Genomic DNA, 19,749 nt, shown 5'->3' with positions numbered 1-19,749 from the left:
CATATACCCCCCCCACACACACACACACTTGTGCACATACGAGCACACACAAGGGCGCACTTGCTTTTTCCAGTACCGGAGCTTCGTTCACGCCTTTAAAAGACAGTATGTTAAGGTGTGGGTTGCTGAAAGAACACCAAGGAACGGTGAGCCCACCGGGCTGACGCCAGCAGGTGTGGTGCTCCCCGCCCACTCCCCCCCCACGCCCAGCAGCAAGCCCCCCCCTCCCCGCCCAGTGACACGCCCTGGGTTGGAGCTGGACACTGCAGGCCTCTCATCAGCCCCCGTCTCCTCCAAGAGAGACTTGGGAACATGGTTAGAAGCAGCATGAAGTATGGGGACAGCATCTCTGGCTGGGCTAGAGGGTGAGGGTATGGGGAACAGATCAGGAAGAACTTCCTTCCCAACAGGGAGGCTGGGCCTTCGGCGGGTGTTGGCCGGGTCAGAAAGAAAGCTTTCTGCCATGGCTTTCATCCTGCAAATGCCATTTTTTTAGAGACTTGAAAACCTCCAAGTTGTATCCATATTATCCATTTGTTTCTTTTGTTATTGGCTATTTATCTTCCCCTAAAAAGTGGGTGGTTTGAAAATGCTCACCCTCTCGAAAATTCTATTTCTCTGAGAGTCTTGTCCCTTTCCCTCCTCCGTTCCAAACAACTGTGTTGGTGGTGTCTGCGCCAGGATTGCCCCAGAACCACGGTCATTCCCCTGCCCCTCTAGGGTCCCCAACTCCTGCCAACACCCATTTCCCTCAGGTCATGCAGCTACCAGGTCAAGCAGATAATTTGTTAATTCCTTATCTCCAGCTCTAACCCACTGGTAGCAAAGGCAAGTCCCTTTGGGACTTGTTCCTGGAGGAACCAGGAGAGTAAGTCCCAAAACCCTGAGGCCCTGAGGAAGAATTCCAGGAATGGGCAGGTGTGGCCCTGAAGGCTGCGAATTCAGAAGAGGAAGTGGTATTGTACTAAGGCGTCAGATTGTAAGCTTCAACCTCAGCCGCTGTCCCGGAACCATCCAGTTTGCAGGGCTCAGAACTGCTGCGATATCACACTGCGGTGTGATTCCAGTGTGCCGAACACACTACTCCCTGCCGGTATCATCGAACACACTACTCCCTGCCGGTTACATCAACCGTGATGGCTGGAAAGGTGCTGTGGAAAATACTCAGGGGCATAAAACGTCCGTCCACTCCTCTCCATCAACCACCAGATAAAGTCCCAGCAAGTTAAAGAGACTGCATGTATCTCAGATCTATCTCCTCCTTCTCTCTTGCCCTGCACACACCTTGCTTCTGGCTCTTTCTGTATCTTTGCGCACTTGTTTCTTCTGCGGGGAGAGCTCCATGCCCTTCTCCTGCCCAGAACACTCCCGTTGAGTCTTTCGTGCTCTGCTCATGGGTCTGTGAAGGTTACACACTGCCTCAGTGGGAGACAGAGTGATTCAGAGAAAGGGACCAGGGCGCAGGGAAGGGAAAGTGAGAAAGGATCTCAGTGGCTCTAAAGCTGGTTGCTGAGAGTGTGGTCTGGCAGCTGGCTCTCCCTCAGACAGGGGTGTAGTATGTTTCTGCTCTGAAGGGCAGTGTCAAAGGGGAGCCCAGGAAAAACAGCCGGCTGCTTGCCGAAGGGAAATCCCCGGACCAACAGAGAAGAAAAACAAACAAGCAAATGCAAAATACCCCGGCTTCTCGGCTGCTCATTCCCCGGTGGGAAAGCTGGACTGTTGACAGTGGAAACCACAGCGGGGGAGGGGCAGAGCTCCTGCAGCTCTCAGGGCACAGGGAGGCTGCCATGTCTCAGGACCCCAGTCCTTGAGCCCACCTTGGAGAGTATCAGGGAGAGGCAGCCTCTCCCTGACCAGGATTTCCTACTCCAAGCACTTGTTTCACCCCCAAGGCCTTTGCAGCAGGAGGATGGAGCTTCTCTCCAGTGTCCTGTAGGAGGGAGCTTGTGTTCAGAAGGGCAGCTTATGACCAGGGAGTCAAGAGCAGGTACGTTGCACAAGCATCAAGTACTGGGCCTAAACATTTTCTTAAAACTATTTTTCTTAACGTAGTTATGTCTCTTTAATGGGAACTGGGAGAAAGAAGAACTCCAGGGGGAGACTGACACCAGACCCCTTAAATTCTTTTTGGAACAAGGCTTCATATGTAATAACTAACTTGAATGAATGAATGAATGAATGAGTGTCAGGTCACAAAAGATGGAGGGAACAAGATGGGGCAATAGTGTTAAAAGCCTCAGTAAGTCAAATGTATTGTGTTCCTAACAGCAGTATCTACCGTGTCCTGCGCTTTTTCTAGGCCCGATGCTGTGCTCGATGCTGTCTGGGTGTTCTTTATTTCATTCAGTCCTTACAGCAGTCTTAGTGGTATTATCCTCATTTTATATATGAGGGAACTGAGATTAAGTATCTTGGTCAAAGTCACATTGCTAGTCATGAGGATAGCCAAGGTGGAAACCTGAAAACCCGTCTTCCTAACCAGTTACACTGTATTGCAAGGCCTTGGCTGAACAGATCTCCCTTTATGCCTATAAGTACTTTGAGCTGAGTCTGCTTGAGTCTGCTCAGAGCCAGTGCTGACCACGGAACGGGGACGTGGCCGATGGAACCACTCACGGGAGGTCGACAGTCAGGGCCCTGCTAGCATCCCAAAGTCTGAATTCTTGTAAGGCAGACGGGGCAGCCAGACTACAGAATTTTAAAAAAAGAATTCTCCCAGTTCAAAGTATACATGGGCTCCAACCAGCACACAGGAATTAAAAATGTTCTTTCTGCTTTCTTTCAGGAATGTGGGTGGTAAATAAGCCAAAAGAAATAAAAATAGGAACATGGCAGGCCAAACCTCCCTAAACAGGAAAGAACAATATTTATTTGATTAATTCTGTTCCTAAAGAGCAGCCCACATTACTGATATGGAGGGCGTTCCCCAACGAAGGATGTGTGTGTGTGTGTGTGTGTGTGTGTGTGTGTGTAAAAGTGTGCACACGCCTCCACGTACATGTACACATACATATGGATAGATAAACACACAGACCTGCCACCCACAGAGAATATTTATTCATATGATACAAGAATCAAACTGCTCTTCTTTTCCCAAATCCTGCAAGCATTAAAAATAAGTCACTTTCTGTAAACATACTCTGTCTCTTGATTTATACTGATTCTCATAAAGGCAGAGCTGCACATTTTTGAAACGCTCTCCTTTAACCACAGGAGATGGGTTATGGACACACGCCATATGCAGAGACAGGCCGCCTTAGCAGGCATCAGGAAAGCAAGCGCATGAAACAAAATGCTTCATCGTCACTGCATTTCTCCAGATCTCTTCGCCAAAGCCCTGCAGGGCCCCTTCTGCCACACTTTGCGTTTGGACATCCTGACTTATTCCAGGAAGGGAGCTACCATGTTCCCTAGGCCATCCTTCTTGCTGGCCCACTATTAGCTCCTGACCCTGACAGCGCGTGCGTCCAACCTGTTTCCTGGTCAAAGCGATGCTCCCTGTAACCCAGTGAGGCCCAGTGCTGGCCTCTCAGGCCCTCCTCCTTCCCATCTCTGCCAGCCCACGTCCCCCAACAGCCTGGCCTGAGGTCCACACTGCTGTAACGGGGCTGACTCCTTCCCTCCCACACCCTGCATGTGCCAGCACAGCTGGACTGATTTCTGGCAGATGCTCCTCGTGCCCCTGGTTTTGGGATGAGCAAAGGGAGGCCGAAGGCACCCACTCCCTCAGAGGGTTGCGACAGATTTCAACATGGCCTAGTGGCCAGCCAGCAGGTTGCCGCTCTTGGAAGACTGGATGTGGGCGGAGGACAGGGTAAGGCATTCTCCTGTTTGCTTCTGCCACTTGGCCTTTTCATGGCGTGGGGGCAGGAGGGAGGGCTCACTGGCTGCTGAGGCCCTTCTAGTCTAGATTAGGCTGCTACAGGCATAGACTTACTTGTTCTGAGAGAAGTTTGAAGAGAGAAGACAGCTCTTAATGACATTCAAGAAACCCTGAAGGAACATGATTTGTCATGTTGGGTGTGCCCTGAACTTTCAGGGCACGGGTCCCTGGAGGAAGAATTTACCTCCCCCAGGAAAACAAAGAATTCATAGAAGTCATTCAGCTGAGCTGACTTCACCACAGGACAGTGCTTGCCATCACTTAATAAGACCTCTATTGTGCGTCTGATGAAAACACAGGGAGATTTTCTCCCTCAGAGAGCCTGTAATTTAGGAAGTGTCTAGCTTCTTAGCAGTCCCATTCCTTCAGAAGGAACAAAATATTAGGTCAGTGAAAAAAATGGACATGGAACAAACTGAATCTTCACTTTAGCAAAATTAAGATTGCTTGCTAGGGGTTAGACTCCTGCTCGTTGAGACACACGCTCAAGCTCCTGAGAGCTTTAAGGGCTGACCGTGGCGTCCTGACCGCTGCCCCACTTGGTCACTGACACTTATCTCTACTGGGTGGTCACTATGCTTCCCCCCACCCCCAGAGAAACTGCAGCTTGCGGAGGCTGGTGGCCTGCCCATGGTTAACACCCAGCAGAGTGAGAATCTGCCCTGAGATCTGTCATTGGGATCTCATCAGTGGGCCTCAGAATCCCATTTTTCCTTTACATCAGGGAACGGGAAACCACAGGGCACAGGCCAGATCCAGTCCACACCTGTTTTGTATGGCCCATAAACTAAGGATAGTTTTTACATTTTTAAATAGTTGGGGGAAAAAACAAAAGAAGAAGAACATTCCATGACACAGGAACATCCTAGGAAGCTCGAATTTCAATGTCTATCCATAAAGTTGTACAGGGACACAGTCACGCCCATTCAGGTCTGCATTGTCTCTGGCTGCTTTTCCGCTTCAAAGGCAGAGGTGAGCAGTAGTAAGAGGAACCGTTTAAGGCCCACAAGCTAAAATGTTTGGCATCTGGACCTTTCCAGAAACAGTTTGCTGCGCCCTGATCTGCACCCCAAGGACACCCTGGCCAGTGTGACTCTACAGCATTAAGGCCCATGGGATTATAAATGGGTTCCCAAGCTACCAAGCTTGTAAAGTTGACCTGGCCATCAACAGTCCCAATGTTTCTCCTGTTGTGGGCGAGCAGTGATGCTACACCGGGAAGAAAACACACGTCATAAACCAGGAACGGACTCTGCACAGGCCTACAGCCTCTGAGATCTGAACCAGCATGGGTTTCAGAGTAGGGGAGGAGACAAACCCTTCTTCCCATAGTCTCCGACTCCCAGTTAACCAACCATGAATACAACCTTGATTTTACATAAAGGGAATGTGCTTCAGAGAGCTAAGGCGATGGTTACATGCGAGGGCTCCTTCCTCCCTTGCTCTGCTGATACTTTCGTAGGAAGCTGCAATTTTAGACTTTTTAGCAAGAGAGGTGATTATGTGCTACTGTCGGCACCCTGTGTTTCGCTCTCAGGAGAAGAGGGAAGCTGTCTAACGTATTGAAGGTGGGAAGCAGTTCTGCCTCAGTTAAAGAGAACTAAGAGCAGATACCCTTTTTCTTGGCATATTTTTTGTTCCCTTTCCTGGCCTCCGCTGCACACCCTAAAGACCTGGCTCGCATGTGAAGAGAAAAGAGAAGAGAGAGAAGGGAAGTGGAGGGAAGAAAAACCAAGTCTGCCAAAACGGAAACAGTTCTGGAAATGGATGGTGGTGTGGGTTGCACAACAACAAGAGTTTACTTCGTGCCACTAAACTGGACACTTAAAATAGTTAAGACAGCAAATTTGATTTTATGGGTATTGTACCACGATTTAAAATGAAACAAACCCAAACAACAAAAATCCCATAGCTATCAATTTTGGAAAAAAGCATTTCAAAAGCTTCAACGAAGGAGATGTTTATACATAATTCCATTAGCAAAATGGAAAAAAAAATCCACCGAGAAGGGGTTTTGAAAGATTTTAAGTTTTATTGGGGAAAAAAAATGATGATTAGTGTGTAGTTTTTGTGTGTGCTTGTGTACGTGTGTGTACACGTATGCACGTGTGTGTGCTTTCAAGAACATACTCCTGTCCAACTCATTAAATCCCCTCTGTTGTTGCTGTCAATATTGGAAACAAAAAATGTTTCGAAGAATTCTTCCATCTGGAATAATCTATTCACACAAAATGCCAAGCAGCCTTGAACCAGCAACAGAAACTAGAAGAGTTAACTGTCTGAGACCCTTTTACAACTCTAACATCTTACAGCAGTGACACCAGAGGAGAAAACTACACCCGTGAGTACCTATTGATTCCTCTGTAGTATATGCACAAAGGCTGCTGTCACCGTCAAAAGAAAGGCTGAGTTCCAAATAAAGCAAAAATCACCTCAGAAACCTTATATTAAAAAATTGAATTTAGGTAGGCACAGGAGTGCCAACTTTTACGGGACGTCTGCCTCTTTAATCCTGAGGCCATAAAACTAAAACCAACCTATGTGGGATGCGGTCAAATACCTTATTTAACTCCTGTCCATTTGCCAGTGTTTTTCAAAGATTAGTAAGATAAAATCCCTTGAGTGTGCCCTGTGAGTGCTTGGTACCTTCTGCCAGTTCCCCAGACCAGGGCTGGCGCGCGGCGGGCTTTCTGAAGGCTCCACTGTTTAGAGTGAACGTATATGATAACAACAGCTGCTTTCCGTTCCCGGGCCTGGCACTGATGGGGTCCACAATCCAACTGGCGATGACACTGGCTGTGTTGGGTGAAGCCAGCGACAAAGGAACAGATGCGCTCTGTGTCCCTTGGTTCCGGGAGCACTACGGTCGCTGCAGACCAGCGATGGCGAGGGGGCACGGGGCAGCCTTGGTTTGAAGCGGTCGCCAACTCAACCCAACGACCACTGTCTCATCTGCTTCATCTGAACTGGGTACACCCCCCCCCAACACACACACGCACACACACATGCGCACGAAACACACCCCAACGCTTCATTTCATATGCTTAGAAGTTCTGGGCTTTCAAAATCAGGGAGAACTCTAAAAATAACACCTAAGGTGCAGGCACTGTGAAGTATTGCCAGATTGTAAGGGGCCAGACCCTGACCTGCCTACCACGGGCTCTATACAAGGCAGGAGTGCAAAATGATGGCTCTTAGGCAAACTGCACTCCTAGAAGGAACGGCTTGGGCCTGAAGGTTTAAAAAATGAAATGAAATAAAGTGCAAGAACTACTCTCATCAGTTGCCACCATTTAAAATTCTGAAGTGTTCACCTAAAATGACGGAGTGCCAATTTCTTTTGATTTGGAGACTCTGGGTCCCAGCTCCCCCACTGAAACCACGAGTCTTGTGGAGGTGGCTCCCAGAGCTTCCTATTTCTTGTTACCTGCTTGCTAATTCATGCCTGCCACCTGCCTGGCCTCCGCAGGCTCTGTGTTTGGGTCATCTATCTTTTTTTTTTTTTTAAGACTTTTATTTATTTATTTGACAGACAGAGATCACAAGTAGGCAGAGAGGCAGGCAGAGAGAGAGGAAGGGAAGCAGGCTTGCTGCTGAGCAGAGAGCCCGATGCGGGGCTCCATCCCAGGACCCTGAGATCATGACCCGAGCCGAAGGCAAAGGCTTTAACCCACTGACCCAAGCGCCCCTTGGGTCATCTATCTACAGACGTGACACTTCTTGAGACAGGTGTCATGCCGTTTTAGTCGTCCTAGCACTTAGCACCAGCTCCTCACACACGAGCTCCTTACACACTATCGTGTTGTTTGAGTCACTGAACACAGTATGCCACATGTGCTCAGAGAGCAGACGTGACTTGACTGTGGCCTCGCAGCCAGATGCTGTTCTACCAAAGGGACAGAACTTCAGGAAACTTCCTAACTGACACCGATCATCAGAAATCATTTGAATTAGTGTGCACCTGAGCAAAAATCTGCCTGAGCAGAGGCTGGGTCTGGGTTTTGGGGTCAGACTTCCTGTGTTCAAATCCTGATTCCACAGGGCTATGTGATATGGGACAAATTACTTCACCGCCTTGTCTGATTTTCCTCTTCTCTAAATTGGGGACAAAAACAGTATTTATCTCATAGAACTGTGTGCAGAATAAATGAGGTAATACATAAACCCATTTCCCACAGCACCTGGTCCACAGCTTTATTTTTAAAAATTTCCCTCTCAAAAAAAAAAAAAAAAATTTCCCTCTCCTCAGATTACTATATTCTCAGAAGCTCAACATATCAAATTTTAAAAGTGTATAGTTATTACAGGCCATTTAAAGTTCTTCCTAGGCTGAAATACTTTAATAAGACACAGACATAAATCTCTACATAAATCTTTTCCAAAATAATTTACTATTATAAATAAATGAAGTAAAAAAAGAAAAAAAAGGCAGAGGACAATCTGTGTCATTCTGGATCTACAATGTGCCAGAACTGGAAGGAAATCAAAACTTTCCTTAATCCAGTGGATTTACAACTTATTTTAGTAGCAGAAACTACATCTTCTAATGTAATCTGATACAAAGGCCACGAATGAAAAACTACAGCAGATCTGGTTGAAGAAGAGGTGAGGGCCCAGCCGTTGGCCCCGGCTTCACCCCTGCATGCTCACAGGACCCTGATTTGGGCTACTCTCCCTCATTCTACCAGTGGGAAAACGAAGACTTGGCATCTCTACACAGAGAAAAGGGCTCATGCTAAGACCAAGATGGACTAGTAGCAGTATCCCTGGAACCCAGCCATGCGCCTGGAACACAGGGTCCTGGCAGCACTGAGGTATGTGTGATGGGGGCTCTGATACACGAGAAGGGCCATGCTGAAGGGGTGAGGTCTGGAGGGGATGGGCCTCTAGGGGGTGGTGCTGACTGCTGCCAGCAAAGTAACACCATTATGGTTTAGACTGGGAACGGGATGTAGGGCTGACCCTGGGGGAAGGCGCGGGGTGGAGGGAGCTGAGCCGGACCGTAAGCAAACCGAAGTAGTGGGGCTAGATTCCATCTACAAGACCAAGATCAGAGGGGCCACTCTTCAGTCTAGGCATCCTGCTGACTCCAATTCTGCCCAGAAATTGGGGAATGGATGGTATTAGTTCCAAAAGTGTGATGCCTGGACCGCTTGTATCAACGTTACCTGGGAGCTTATTAAAAATGCAGATTCACAAGTCCTATCCCTATCCTAGTCCTATCCTATCCCAGAACTACTGAACCAAAAATTCCAGTGGTAGAACTCATGCATTCACCCTCCCTAAGCTCTCCAGATGTTCTTGGGTGGGATGAGTCAAGAAGCACCATACCTCACTGGGGCTCACCAATGGTGTCTCATGAGAGCTAGACTGACTGTGGACTTTGAGAGAGCTGGACTTTGAATGGACTCTACCCTTGGAGAAGATTTAATAGGCCTGGGATGGGGGGCTGAGGGCTGAGATGCTCTCTGAAGCCTCCCCATGTGATATGCGGCAGAATGGTTTACAATCATTCATAACTGATTGCCAGAGGGAAGGGAGAGCTACCCGTCTCTATGACATGAATTATTCTTGTTACTATAACCAATGAAAATGCAGATATTCTAATTGGCCCTCAGGGATAAGTCCCTACTTTCCCTTTCAGTTTGTCTTGTTAACCACCCAGGCAGCGGGGAGACAAGTTTTCAGCAAAGACCTATCACTATCAAATCATTGTTCTTGTGAATACTAAGGTTGTTTTAAAAATCTACTGAATCCTTTACCAAGCATCTTTTAAAAATAAAGTTTATTGAGGTATATTTGGTCCTATAAAATGCTTCTAATTAAATGTAGAATTCGATGAACTTCAGTAGGGACACGCTCCCAGATAACCACCACCTTAAGATACAGAACATTTCCATTGCCTCAGAGATTCCCTCCTGACCCTCAATCAATCAATCAACCACCCCCTCCACCCCAGCAACCGCTCTGACACTGTTGATTAGCTTAGACTGCTCTAGAATTTGATATAAATGGGATCAAACAGTATGTACTTTTTATGTCTGGTTTCTTTTGCTGAGCACAATGTTTTTAAAGTTTCTCACCACCATGAATTAGATCACATGTTATTTCTTCTCTGTTTCAAAGGTAAGCACACAGGGCTGCGGGTCAGTACTGCAGGAGAAAGGGCAAGTTTCTGGAGTGACGGAGGGCAGATCACAGAGACAACTGGTCTTCCTCCATGACGGAGGGCAGATCACAGAGACAACTGGTCTTCCTCCAGGAGCCTGGCTAGGAACAGGAGGCGGGGCCTACCACTCTGAGGGTGGTCATGGAAGTGTTCACCGAGGCAGGTGATTTCTGGAGGAATGAGCGCTCTGGGGGAGGCAGCAGACCTGAGCTACCGGATGTGGGAAATGAAAGACGAAAGGGAAATGGACAGACCAAAGGCAAACATCATCCATTAAAAAATCTGGTCTCTGCAGTGATTTAAAAATATACTAGGAAAGTCTTCGGTATTTCTCTCTTTGGGAAATAGAGATTAATTACTTCTCCTAAGTATGGGCAGGACTGAGTGACTCACTTCTAAGGAACAGAAAATGGTGGAAGGGGTGGCTATTGCTTCTGATACTGGACCTTGACAATATGGGGGCTTCCACTTGGTTGCTCTCTTTGGGTTCAGGGAGCAGTTAGTAGGGACCCAATGTGGTGATGAGTGGGGGAGGTCTCTGAGGGAGGGACAATGAAGCTGCCAACTTGTAGGCTGAGTAGGACTCGGGAGGACATGGAGGTCGAGGGCTCACAGGGATCTCCAGCCTGACGTAAGAGGACATGACCCATTCAAGGAACTCTAGGAAGTTCTTTTTGGAGTAGTCTGCATTTCTCTTTCTTCATCCAGACATACCTGTATGCCTTTGATTTCTTGGTCCAGGCACACTCAGAGTCACAATGTAATAGGAATCTGTTAGCACTAACAGTGTGGGACTAATACTGGTTCATACGATGTTCTACTACTTCACTATAGCCTAAATGGCTTTGCTGGTAGCCGATATGCTTTATGCTTAAAATTACTTCTCAGGAAGAGCTCTTCCTAAGACCACACAAGTCCCTATAATAGGGACAGCCCATGCTTTAATGTGGTGGAACAGGTGGATGGCTAGAGAAGATATACTGTTAGATTTTAGTAAATAAAGCCTTCCTGCATCCAAATCCCAATACTCATTTGCTGTCTTTTGGAGCCAAAGAACCTAGTCTTGGGGCACCTGGGTGGCTCAGTGGGTTAAGCCTCTGCCTTTGGCTCAGGTCATGATCTCAGGGTCCTGGGACTGAGCCCTGCATCAGGCTCTCTGCTCAGCAGGGAGCCTGCTTCCCCCTTTCTCTCTGCCTGTCCCTCTGCCTACTTGTGCTCTGTCAAATAAATAAATAAAATCTTTTAAAAAAAAAATCTAGTCTCACCAGGCCGGGAAATTTGAACGAGTCTAGACCACACATAGCAGCCAAAATTTGGCAGTCTTATCTATGGGCATCAAGCCATACTGATTATTCCTATTTTCCTTTAAATGCTCACAGAGATGAATGGAATCCTACTGTGACTAACATTCTGCAGCAGTTTCCATTTCAGCAGACACAGTAGAGTGTAATTATGACTTGGTGCCCCAGAGACCAACAGCACTCCTGAGGTACTGAGCTACTCTCTAATGTGGAGAGTCTGACATTGGACCTAGGGAAAAACAATGAACGTATAATTTTGAGTCTTATCTGTTTTTCATCTGTAAACCAGAAGAGGAGAGCCCAGCCAGTAGACACATGTGGCTTTTGAGCACTTCGACTATGGCTAGGAAGATTAAGAGACCAGTTTTTCTTTTAATTTAATTTCAATTAGTCTAACTTGAAGCAACCACAAGTAGTTAGTGGCTACTATACTGGGTGTCGTAGCTCTAAGTAATGGATCGAAGGGTATGATTCCTGAAAATCATGACTTTCCTGAAGAATGGAAGTGTATCTTAGGTGACCGTCACTCCAGTTCTCAGAGCGGTGTCTGTGATACAGGTTTTTTAAAAATGTTTATTGACAGATGCGAGGCAGCCAGAAGAGAACTGAGCTCATAAGACAGAAGACAGATTATATAAGACTGCATAGTTTGTATTTCCCAAAGAGTATTTCAAAGCTTTAGATACACAAAATGCTCTGCAGAGAAAGGATTCCACGATCAAATAAATCTGCACATTGCATGAATTCCTTGGAGGTTAGGATGCACGTTAAGGTATTAAAGACACCAGAATAGCTTTACTGACTCACTATTTCCCCTAATTATTTGAGCACATAACTCCCCTTTCACGCAACACCCTCTGACATCCCCTAGATCTAGCAGATTCTGAGGAAAAGGCTTTAGGAGATGTTGCAGTAATGACAGGGTAGGCAGGAAACTTCCAATGAATTCCTTGAAAGCAGGGACCCTGATTTTCAGCACATGTTTAGCATGTAATAAATGTGTACTGAATGGTCTAGAAATGACTCTCTTCTGCTAAAAATCAGAGGCAGTCGGAAGCCACTCCCACTCAGCCTAGGTGAAGAGAGAAGGCAGAATGTGACTTGTAAGCCGAGGCAGACATTCTTAGGCTGCTATGCAGGGCATACCTGCAGAAGTGGACAATCATCTGACATGTAAGCATTACCCAGAAGTATGTAATGGCAAACTAGAACAGAAACCATGAGTTATGAAACATACACAAATATACATATATGTGTATTTTGTAATCTCTACGTAGAACACGGGAGTCCCCAAGATCAAGAGTCACATGCTCTACTGAGCCCACCAGGAGCCCCTGGAAATATACTAACAGTGTCTGAAGACTGTGCACTTTAAAGGTTAAACCACAACTGGGAGTCCATTGCGATTAGAGTATCAACCTTCATACAAAGGAATCAATTATCAATCATACAAAAGAGATATAGGGTGCTATAAAACAGAGCAGGGCATGGGTTCCTGGAGAAAGGAGAGAGAATGGTCCTGAGGGGAAAAAAAAGAAAAAAGATAATACCAGAATCTGACTGAGATCAAGACTGTGTTTGTTACTTAGGTACTTCCTTAGTTACCTCTGGTTTGGGGCTTTGTCAATACTTTAGCAAGAAGGGATTGGAATTAACTCTAGATCCCCATGATAATTTCGGCTGAAAATTATTTGTAGTGCTTTAGTTTAATAAAGTGTGTATACACCATTCCATGGTCAATAATAATCCCTTTTCAATGAATCCCTTTGGTTCTCTTTTATTTTTTTTTTTTTAAAGATTTTATTTATTTGACAGAGAGAAAGATCCTAAGTAGGCAGGGAGGCAGGCAGAGAGAGGGGGAAGCAGGTTCCCTGCTGAGCAGAGAGCCTGATGTGGGGCTCAATCCCAGAACCCTGAGATAGTGACCTGAGCTGAAGGCAGAGGCTTAACCCACTGGGCCACCCGGGCGTCCCCTTTTGGTTCTCTTTTAAAACTTGGAAGTTAAAACTCAAAAATCTTTTCAGATCTAATTCAGTCGAGGAATCCGGACAGGAAAAAACTCCAACCAAAACCTTTCATCAAGGTCATGGAACGCTTTGCAGTGAGGTGCCTGTCCCCACAGGGCTAGATATGTTACATGGACAGAATCCATAGACTTCGTCATGTGCTTTGGAATCTCTGAGATCTACCCCCTTTGAACAGAATCTTCAAAATAAAAAATGCATATATATAGCAAAGATAACAGCATGTCAATGTCTACAAAGGTGCTTAACTCCTTACTTCAGAAGGGACCACTCCATATCCAAGGACAGCCTAATCGTATAGTCCATGGTTAATGTACTCCACCTTCAACTACAGACACAGAGAGATCCGCACCACCACAGGCAGCGCCACCAGCTTGCTCCTTCGAGCATTTCTGTCACAGCTGCTCTGAGGAGAGGGGAGCAGAGGGCACAGCCAGAAAGAGCAGACACCACGCTCAGAGCCATTGGTCCTGGGCACACAGGCCACTGGCCTTTGTTAGTAAGGCCTTTGAAAGCGTAAGATTTGATTTTCCTGATTATTATAAAAGTGATACAGGTTTGTGACAGAAAAGCTGAAAAACCCAAATAAGTACGTATATGCAAAAAAAGAAGCGTTATCCATAATTCCACGGAGAGAGAACAGCTCTTGACACTTTCTGCCATACTTCCTTTCTCAAGGACATACTAACAGATAGACATATGGTTAGAGTGATTTTCCAATACATTTCTGAATCTTGTTTTTATTACTCAATATTATGTGCTGACACTTTTCACATGCGCATCATCTCCCACATTTTAGGCCCTGAAATAAACCAGACCACATCTGATCCCGGACCCAACCAAAACCGAAACCCAAAATGAAAACAAAAGAAAACCAGTCCTCATCCCACAAACCGGAAGCAAAAGCTCTCTGGACATCGGGTAAGGATGAAAAACAGAGCTGACGAAGACATGTGGCTGATGTTGCCGCATTCCCAGTAACTCAGCACAAGGCGGTTCGTTGAAAATAACCCCACATTTCTTTGCTAGTTTTTAGATGGACACATTAGAGCATGTCTGCCAAGGTTCTTAAAATGGCCTCTGGCCGGTAGTCCCACTCAGCTGTGGGCATCTGGGTTGCCCCGAACAACCAGTTCTAGCTGACGCCACAATGGACACACACACACACACACACACGCATACACACACACACACCCCATGTCATCTAAACTGACAAAGTCCCAGGAAAGCAGACTCCAGCTGGGGTCTTGCCAGTTGTACCCATTTGCTGGCATGGTGGGCTTTCACTCACGGAGGCCTCATTAAGCAAGAAGAGGCCACCTTGGGCCAAAGGTTGACAAGACTGGGGACATCCCACATCAGAAATCATAATCTCAGCACTCAAGCTGGGGGTACGCCTGATATGGGCTCTTTGACATATGGGAAAACTGAGGCCCACAGACATTACATGCCTTTCCCAGGGCTGGCTGACCACTGCGGTGACGTAACAGTGGGAACTGCCAGACGCACAGGCTGAAGTCCTTCCCTTCTTCAATGCCTGTGCCCATGTCTAAGCCACTGGGCTGCAAGTCAAGGAAACTGCCTGACAAGAGGTATCCCAGAAGACTTTGCACAGATGATATTTACAAGAGAAAGGCCTTTCAAAAGCCCCCCAGTGGCTCTTTCCGGGAGTGGCTCTGACTCCTGGGAGAGGCTTTGCTTCTGTTCAACAGCCCTGATCTCATACTGCCTTTACAGGCCAACCTTGGCTACTGCACTCACCCGAGCCACTCTAAGGGGAGTATAGGCATGACCCAACAACCTCTTAGGGGAATAGAAGGTCAGCATATGCTTGGGCCCAGATGGGTTGTGCTAAGAACTTTATGGAACAAGACTTTCCAACTCTTTGGTCTCCAAAGTATCCTGGTCCTAAGGTACCCACTGTTAGAAGGGTGGTTTTGGAGCTCAAGTCTAAAATCATTAAGTGCATGAACCTCAATCATCAGCCAAGGAGGAGTGGGAGCTCTGGTGTGACAGAACGGCAGTAATGGCAGAGAGCGATGGAGAGCAATGTGGTTTAGATGCAGAGAAACTGCCAACCACCCTTACCTGAAGTAAAGGTAAAGGCAGTATGTTTAACCATCCTAAGAACTCAGCGACGGGTATCATACAACGATGCGGGAGGACCGAGGAGTGAGAACCAACAGGGTTTCTTTTCTTTCCATGAAGCCCTCCCCTGTGAGGAGTTTCATCTCCTCATCTCCCTCTTCCCATCTTCTCTCTTCCACCCCCCAATCAGCCACGGTGTGTGTGGCGGGGGCCCAGCCGGAGACAGGAAGGGGAAACTCAAAATCTAGAGACCTATCACAAGGTTGGAGCGTTGCCCAAAGTTTGCTCCATGGATCATGATCTTGACAAGCTGGTCATTGAGTGACAACCAAAGAAAAAAGATTTCAGGGGACCAAACGTGGTTAAACCGGGTGGGCACCGCAAAACCGAACCAGTTTCTTGACTTCTCAAAGCCTTTAATCTACGATTACACCCTGTGGGTCTTCAGGGATGACGATATAGCATTTTGTAAACTTAGTTGACCAAGGGAAAGAAGTCTGTTTTCACCAAGCATTACTCAGGACAAACTTTTTTTTTTAAGTATAGTTGACCCACAATCTCACATTAGTCTCAGGTGTACAACATAGTGATTGTCAAGTGTATATGTTACGCTATGCTCACTGGCCATCTACACCATACAGCGCTATTATAAAATCACTGACTATATTCCTTATGCTGTGCCTATTATACACAGGACTTAATCATTCCAGGACTGACATTTGGAGAAATACGCTTCGCCACTACTGATCCTCAAGATAATTCTTCTTTGCTTTATGTTCCCACCTCATTGAGCCAGCCTCCAATCCTAGAGGAGGAGAAGAGATGAAGTGCTAAAAATAGTTAATTCTCACATCTGAGAGTAATTGTCATGTAGCCTCTTGCCCCTCGGAGTGCGGTCTGGGAACCAGGGGCACTGACATCACCTGGGAGCAAACCTGCACGCACAATCCCATTCCAGGTGTACTGAATTGGAACCTACAGTTTGGCAACATGCCCGGGTGACTCATAGGCACATTGAATTCTGGATGAAGATGGAGGGCGCTTGGTAGTAGGCAGTTACCTCAGTAATTCTGATTTGGCGTGTCTGTGAGGAGGCCCAGGGATGCACATTTTAAAATATCACCTCCAGAAGATTCTGATGCAGCTAGTGTGCGGACCCCTATTAAGAAACGTTGATTTGATCGAAGAGCTTCTACAGCTCAAGTGACCTGCTTATAAGGTAAAAGGGCAGCACTGTGGTAACATTTAGTTTCCCAGAGGCATTTCTGCAAGGCAGGTCCTTAACAATCACCTTCATCGTAAGAAATAAGGAAATGATGTCCTGGAGACAGAAGGAGAAAGCCCTGGACCAAGGTCACCCAGGGGTCAGCAGGTGCATGAGGGCGAGCAAGCTCCCTCCTGCCTTTCCTCCCCACCTCCCCAGCCTCTCCCCTCCTCCCTCATCAGCTCTTTATTCACCAGCAACGGCACTGCTAACATTCCCCTCTGAGTCTGCTTTTGTGCATAGTGAAAGGCCAACAAAACGCTGCTGGTTATTTGTGCTTGCTAATGATAATTCTGATTAGCTCAATTCTGTCAGCTGACTCCCAGGCTGCCAGGGGCCCACAGCAGCCTGCTTATTCAATCAGGGCCTGGCCCATTTTCTAATTACTAGCATCGTTTGGGCTCGTTTCCCCCAACTGTGAATTTGTTTGAGTTCAACTCATCTTCAGCTGTTGCATTTACATGAGAAATGGCTCATCTGTCACGTCTGTGTCTGCGCGTCTGTGTCTGTGCGCCAGTCTCCCCCCAACTGCTGGAGAACAGATGAAATGGGTTCCCAGGCTGCTGCTGACCAGCAGGTCCCAGTGGGAGCCATGAGTCGAGCCCTTTGTGGGGACAGACGCACTGGCCTTCCTCACTGGGTTGGCCAGAGTGACCTCTTCCCAGCTTCTGAATTCCAAATTGTATTCCCACTCTGGGGCCCGAGAGGGTGACCAACTGTCCCAGTTTGCCAGGGACCGAGAATTTTCCCAGGACATGAGACTTTCAGTGCCAAATCGGGGAGGGTCAGTCACCTGGACACAGCAGTACGAGAGCATTCAACACCCCCCCCCCCCAGGTGATCTAGTTGGCATCTAAAACAGAGTACTGCCTGGAAGCTGAGGTCCCATTTTTCTCTGTCAGGCCCAAGACGGATGACGCATCCCTTCGCTGCTCTGTGCCTAATTTTGCATTTTAATCTCTACTGCTAATCCAACAGGATGAAGCTTTATTTCCAACAGTGATAAGTGGAAGTCTGCTGGCATGGTCTGAGATGAAGGGGGCTCCAAGGGAGGAATGACCGGTATGTAATCGCTCCAAATGGAGGTACATCCTCCCCAAAGTACTCTTCCTAATTCAAAACACGTAAGCATTTAGCAGGTACTTGGCAACATGGGCATGTGGACTTATCGCCTGTAAACTCCTAGCCTTCTGAGAGCTGACCATCCCACCAGAGATACCAATACCATCACCTATACCTGTTTCAAGGCTACCTAAGATGGCAAAAGGCCACAGGAGCTGGGAAGGGAGAACTGGGGTACCCCTGCTTACTGTATGCCAGTTACTTAATGTTCATTATCTCACTTAACAGCCAACATTTCTTAAGCATTCACCATGTGACAGATCCAATTAATTTTTATAACAATTCAAGTATTATACCCATTCTATGAATGAGGAAAAGAGGCTTTGCAAAACCAACTACCTTGCTCAAGATGGCAAGTTAGTAATTGAAGAGTTTGAACCCAGAGAGTCTGAGTCTTATTTTTAAGCACCGAGCCTGGATCTCCTACCCTGTTGGTGTGCTGGGGTCTTCACACAACCAGGGTGCTGGACACTCCGTCAACAGCAGACAAAGCTACAGGCAAGGCGGTGGGAGCCGGGGAGGGTGGCTGCGCGTGCCGGGAGCCTGGCAGAGAGAAGCAGGAGGTGGCGTCTCTGAGTCCCACACTGTGCAGTCCCAAGGCATGCGGTCAGGAATGTCCCACTGGAGGTGTGGGAACTCTGGGAATGCTGACGTTCCAAAGGAAACTGGCTGCACAGACGCCGCCCTTCTGGTCCCTTGTCGCCTTCGCTTCTAAAGAATGTATGGGAGAATGTGAAGCCAAATGCCTGACCTCTTCATCATCCTTCCAGAACACAAGATGAGCGCGTCATTGTTGTACAGTTTTTAGACTGCATGTAAATTCCTTTTTTTAAAAAAATTTTTGTTTGAGAGAGACAGAGATAGCGACAGAGATAGCAAGTGAGGGGAGGAGAAGGAGAAGCAGGCTCCCCACTGCGCAGGGAGCCTGATACAAGGCTTGCTCCCAGGACCCTGGGATCATGACCTGAGCCAAAGGCAGACGCTTAACCGACTGAGCCACCCAGGCACCCCTACATCTGTAAATTCTTGAAAGCATCTTTCTTATGCCCTGGAACATCTGAACAACTTGTGTTGAATACACAGGGTACTTGATATATGCAAATCAAACAAAAATATGTTGATTTGACATACAATGGCTGACTTTAATATGTTCATTGCTACAGCCAACTTAGAAGTTAGGTTTTCTGGGGGCCTGGATGGTTCAGTGGGTTAAGTGCCTGACTCTTGGTTTCGGCTCAGGTCATGATCTCAGGGTCGTGGCATAGAGCCCCATGTTGGGCTCTGTGCTCAGCATGGAGTCTGCTTGAGTTTCCTTCTCCCTCTTCCTCTGCTCCTCCCCACTACATTTGCGCTGTCTCTCTAAAATAAATTAATTTTTTTTAAAAGTTAGGTATTCTAGTATTATCAATGACTGAAAGCGTTCTTTTCAGTAAGAACAATCCACAAATCCAGTATTCTTAGTGGACACTGGACTATGCTAAGTATCCAGAGCCTGATGTTATAGAATTATTGTCCTCAGAAAATCTTCAATCTCTTCTCCTGTTACTTCATAGTTTGTGTAAAATGAACAGAATTTCAGGCACTTCAGCATGGAAAACAGTAGTTACTATGTAAAAGCATTAAAATTAATCACCCTGCAATTACAATTAGGAAAACAGAAAGGCAGGAAGGATACTGTTTGAAGCCAGACTGAAAGAAAGAAAAGGTGCTAGGGGGAACCACCGATACCCTTCCTGCTCACTTCCACCGTTAATAATTCTTGGTTAATCCAGTCAGTTTTACCCCATGCCCCCAAAGAGGCTTTCATCTGGAACAGCGGGCTGCTTGGGGCCTTTCTGTGACTCTAGACTTCCAGCCAGCTCCTGGCACTGCCAGGTGTTAGAATCCATGAGGCTCTT

General features: G+C 47.0%; 1 protein-coding gene and 1 long non-coding RNA gene across 4 annotated transcripts in view; one reads left to right on the top strand and one right to left on the bottom strand.

Moving 5' to 3' along the window:
• MOB3B (MOB kinase activator 3B) overlaps positions 1–19,749 on the bottom strand; it is a 199,833-nt gene that overhangs the window by 12,806 nt on the left and 167,278 nt on the right. The window lies entirely within an intron of this gene.
• Positions 1,170–16,768, top strand: LOC116570337. 3 transcript variants are annotated; one of them, XR_004277395.1, is made up of 3 exons: positions 1,170–1,987; positions 14,177–14,298; positions 16,160–16,768. It is a non-coding gene; the product is annotated as an uncharacterized LOC116570337 (long non-coding RNA). The 3 variants fall into 3 exon arrangements; XR_004277396.1 differs by lacking the exon at positions 1,170–1,987 and adding an exon at positions 10,149–10,215; XR_004277394.1 differs by lacking the exon at positions 1,170–1,987 and adding an exon at positions 11,519–11,541.

This window comes from Mustela erminea, chromosome 12 (assembly GCF_009829155.1).
Source record: "Mustela erminea isolate mMusErm1 chromosome 12, mMusErm1.Pri, whole genome shotgun sequence".
Taxonomy (NCBI): domain Eukaryota; kingdom Metazoa; phylum Chordata; class Mammalia; order Carnivora; family Mustelidae; genus Mustela; species Mustela erminea.
This window is presented reverse-complemented; position numbering and strand designations above follow the sequence as displayed.